The sequence below is a fragment of the Toxorhynchites rutilus genome, chromosome 3, assembly GCF_029784135.1.
Source record: "Toxorhynchites rutilus septentrionalis strain SRP chromosome 3, ASM2978413v1, whole genome shotgun sequence".
Classification (NCBI taxonomy): Eukaryota; Metazoa; Arthropoda; class Insecta; order Diptera; family Culicidae; genus Toxorhynchites; species Toxorhynchites rutilus.
In genome coordinates, this window is record NC_073746.1 from 283,603,797 (window position 1) to 283,608,812 (window position 5,016).

Sequence of the window (5,016 nt, forward strand, 5' to 3'; positions counted from 1 at the left end):
ACGGCTACAGCTCTAACTTGCTTCAGCAAACCAATTCTGTTAGCAATGAGAACGGTCGCATGCTTGATCGTTGCTTTGTGAATAAATTTAACGAAGCTCCAATATTATTGGCAGCACCAGCTTCTCTGGTGAAATTGGTTCCTCATCGTCCTCCACTATGTTTGACACTGGCAGTCTCTGCGAATAGTTTCAGCGTCGCTCCAATCGCTGTCTACTACGATTTTAGAAATGCTGATATTAGGGCATCCTCACCAATGCGTTACTATTCAAGGTTTCTAGTCTCGAGTTTTAGCCGTTGCCAATTTATTAACTCGTCGATTTGCGCACACGTCGTTGCTATCGCGAGAGGCAGATAACTATTTCCCACACCTGAACCGCAACCACCAGTAGGGTTGCTGCGTTATGGTGACCTACCCAGCAAACATTAAATCGCATAACAAGCGTATATATAACATCATATGCCCTAAAATTTTGTTGGCATATAATGCGCCTAACTGGCATATGCATGCAAAAGTGGAGGCCATATACATACATGGCAAATGCTTACCGAATTTGTTTGGATGAATATGCAACTTTGACCGGCTATAATAGCGACTTTTACCATACTCATATACGATTTATTACAGAAATAGAAAAAAAAACAAATGGCGCAAAATATTTTCGTGAAATGTTTATTATAGCCGCCATTTTTATATATGAGTATTTATGTTTGTAGAAATAATAATTGTTTGATTGACTTGTGTTGGGAGTGGAATATGAATGTTTAAAATGACACAGATTGATGTTTGGTGAAAACTGCTCCGATATGGGTTCGAACTCCGGTCGTCTGGATTATCATCTCGCGCGGCTATCTGCAATTTAATTCAACAGCGGTTAAAACTTTCGAGTGCATCAGCATTTCATTGACATTTCAATATGATGTAATATATCCTTTATTAGGATCTAATATGATTTACTGTTTCATGATTTTCTTCAGCATGCAACACGATTTTCTACAGTACTGAATCGATTTAAATTATACGCTTATACGACACACAAACTGCATCAGCGTAATATACGCATATGATGCGGATTAAATATATTTTACGACAATGTACATCATAAAATTGATGTTTATTATACCGATATGCGACTTAATTTGATAATGGTATATAAAATCGAGTTTTTACATTTTATGCGATTTCAAATATACACGATACATACTTTGATTGATATTATATGCGATTATGATTTATTCGGATTTCTTGTAAGACTTGGCACGTGCAAAATTATACGATTTAATGTTTGCTGGGTAGTTTCATCTTTTTTCGAGCGGTTATAAGCACGGTGTCGACCGAGCGATGAAAAGTGCTACAAAAGTGCTGGAATCTTACCCCGCCATGCCTTCCGCAAGCAGAACTGCCCACAGTTTTAGCTATAATTGTACACAATTATTTGTACTGAACGAAATGGCATCACTGCGGCGATAGCCTCTCTCTTTCTCGCTAAACTGTCAACACGCAAACGACAACTTCCGAATTGAAAAAAAAAACAGTCGCAAATACCAGTTCGGTTTTTGTGTTCTTGATTTACAACTTAAATACTTCTCAGTGCGGTCAATATTACCATGATTTTCATTCTTCGGAAGCAAGCAAACAATGAACCTTCATATAAATTTATAAATCAAAATACACACAGGTAATAAAACAATATTTTTATTATTCTAACCTTCGAAACTTTATCTTTATTTTAGGTAATAAATTTAACCGCTTGATGGCAGAAATTATTGAGAAAAAGATGCGCAAGTTATGTGGACGGCCGAGAAAAAGCATATGCGTAGCTTCATGTGGAAACGGCGGACAGCATCGAACGAACAGCATCGGCGAACGCAACTGGAAACATTAGCGGTTGAAGGAATATGTAGTGGTGGCTAATGCAGCGAAACCAAAACGATGAGTGTCTAGTTCTGCTCGGCCGTTGGATGGAGAAGTGGGCTAGAAGAGATAAGAGCTCAATTTATTTCGATGGTAAATATTTATGTTATTATGCATTAATGTAGCGACTTCCGGCAATGTACGGAACACTCGGCAGATTCTCATCTCCCGTTACAGACTTTGTTGGAAGTATTGCCGATCAAACTGGACAAACGAGCATATCTCAGCGCAATCACCAGCAACAAACTTAAGAATCCGGAGAATACGTTTGTTATGCTTATCCATGATGATTAATCAAATTTGGCAATCTTCACTTGACGAACACACCCGAATGGGCACGATTTTTTTTTGTCATTAAATACATTAACGACTTTGGCATTAAGGGATTAAACTTTGTTGTTCGCGACTTTAAGTGGATGAGACCTGTAATTTACAACGTAAAATACAACGTTAAATTACAGGTAAGTTCAGTTCCAATAAGTAGTGAAAATTTTCATCGATAAGTTTTTCCAATCAATTGATTCTCAACCCTTAAAACACATCTACAGGCTATGAAGGAAATCAGATACCACTGGATTGCGGGTAAGGTGCTTCGATGATTATCAGGTCTCAATGTAAATCTGTAAATCTATCAACGTTCAAGATGTACTCTGGTTGACACCGCTGAACGTCCTATTTGTACAAGCCGGGGAGAAAATTATTACAATATCCTTGATAACGAACAGCAAATTGGACTCGTAACACGGTACCGAATCCGTTCCAATTGTTGATACTAAATGCTTCGACTGTCGCTGTAGAACAATTGTTTCGATGGCGACGATAGTTCCGACGAGGTAATTTGTACCTGATACAAATGCTGGAAATGACTTTGGCACATTAGTAGTGATCAACTAGCACCCGAGATGTCGAGTTGTCCAGATATATTCATAAGTATATTGTCGAAGATATTTTCACTCAGGATTCCAGAGCGGTAATTACGTACAAACTCCAAAACTATTTTATTTTCTGTATTTTCAACGTTAGGATCATAATTTTTTTATAAGAATTGTAAATAATTATAATATAAAAATTATTTGTATGCATCGGCTTTTTCTTTATTTTTTATTTCATGTTTCTTGAATACGTATAAAGCCATAAAAAGGGTCGAGCTGTTTTGCATTCGGTCGACGTGGTGCCAGATTGTCTTTGGTTGTCTAATACGAAGGATAAGTCGACAAAATCATTGCAAAATGGCACGATATCGGTACCGACGGCGACACCATTTTCTGGGACCAATTTGACACAACAAAGTAGAGTGGGGAGGGTTGTCAAAATGTCTGTAACGATCCCCACATTCCGTTTTGCCTGCCAAGATCGGGTCGATGAAATGTCAACAATCGACCTCAAATGCTGCCACCTTGCAATCGAGTTATCGACCTTTCATATGCATTCATCGAACAACTTGATGCCACTTTTTCGCCAACATGTGCAAGGCGTCGACCTGCTCGCAGCGCTGCCCCCAGCACTGCTTGCTGCTTGTTTGTATTGGTTTGTTATTGAAAATGAAAAGGAAATACATTGATCGATTTTAATCATTTTATTGAAAAAAAAAATAATAAAAAACCATGTATAATGAAAAAATAAGGTATATAATGGAATCGGTGCATCCGGGTTATCTGGATTGACGATTCAAATCCGACTGAGTACATTGATGAATACCTCCTTGCCCTTGATGACACAGATATGTGGCTGAGGAGGATTCTTCAATGTGCGTGAAGCACGGGATCTTCGATGGGGAAAATTGCTCGAAATACTATCAATGGCCAGGTCCTGCTGCTGTTGCTGTTGATGCTGTTCCCCGGAATAGCACCCTGGACTTAAAGGATATTGCTGCGGGAAAGCTGATGCTGTTGGCTGGTGTGACAGAAGTGGAAATAAGCAATGTGGTGATGAGGGAAATCATTTTTCTCATTCGCCGATTGATTGAGTCGGATGCATTCATAGCTGAAACAAAATAAAATGATTAGTAAGTGAAAAGCAGAAATGAATTCCCTACTCACCAGTTGTATGATCCGGATAAAAATGCGAACATTAAAATATCATGCGATTACGTTCGCTTACCTCGCCTATTTTCATTCTACTATACAACGGAATCAGTGCATTCGGGTTCCTCCGGGTGGTAATTCAGCTGAGCGAGTTGATAAATACCTCCTTGTCGTTGAGTTTTCGTGTCTGAAGAGGATTTTTGAATGTGCGCGAAGCACGGGACCTCTAATGGGGAAAGTTTTTCGCAATACCATACCATGGTCAAATTCTGCTGCTGCTGCTGTTAATGCTGTCCCCCGGCATTGCCAACAGGGGTTGGAGGTTACTGCTGCAGGAAAACGGATGTTGTTGGCTGCTGTGATAGAAGTGGAAATCCGCACTGTGGTGATGGGAGAAATCATCTTTCTCACTTACCGATTGATGGAAGCAAACGAGTCGAATGTATTCATAGCTGATAAGACAAGATAAAATAATTAATAATTAGAAAGCCGAAATATATTTCATACTCACCAGTTGTATAATCCATTTGTTTTTGTTTGAGATGACAGTTTAGCGGAGTGGAAAAAAGAACCACCAGTGATGCCATTTGGCTTGTTTAATTATTCAGTATTTTCGCCTAACGAACTATCCGCGTTGGCGATATTGGGGAATAGGCATGACAGTATGGATTTGCAGAAGGAATGAATACACTTTTAAAATGAAAATTATGAATGAACATGATTTTTCCTAAATCAAATTAGTACTCTATGTAAGCGAAAATCACAATTGCCTGCAAGTGGTGAAAAAACGTCATAAAAAATATGTTTTGAGATAATTTTATATTATAATGACAAGTTTTTTTGAGAATATCTGAACGTCTATAAAAAATAATTCAAATTAGGGTCATGACAACGTACTTTAAGTAGAAAAAATTATGCCAAGAAAAAAATTTCATACAAATTTTAGCAAATATAAACTGATTCGGGCCGACTAATATGATAGAGAATAGTTTGCGTCATACAAACTAATGCCGTATCCAGATGTCGATACCTAATCGTCGTCATCGTGAATAGGTAACAGCGTTACGGTCGTTGTTAGG

General features: G+C 38.3%; 2 long non-coding RNA genes across 2 annotated transcripts; one reads left to right on the forward strand and one right to left on the reverse strand.

Annotated features, from left to right (window-relative positions):
• Window positions 1-1,740: 1,740 nt before the first annotated feature.
• On the forward strand, window positions 1,741-2,930 carry LOC129777000 (uncharacterized). The gene is made up of 4 exons (XR_008743185.1): window positions 1,741-2,006; window positions 2,091-2,374; window positions 2,462-2,495; window positions 2,557-2,930. It is a non-coding gene; the product is annotated as an uncharacterized LOC129777000 (long non-coding RNA).
• Window positions 2,931-3,474: 544 nt separating this feature from the next.
• On the reverse strand, window positions 3,475-4,601 carry LOC129777975 (uncharacterized). Its single transcript, XR_008743337.1, has 3 exons — window positions 4,449-4,601; window positions 3,953-4,389; window positions 3,475-3,896 (listed from the first exon to the last, which is right to left on the reverse strand). It is a non-coding gene; the product is annotated as an uncharacterized LOC129777975 (long non-coding RNA).
• Between the last annotated feature and the right edge of the window lie 415 nt (window positions 4,602-5,016).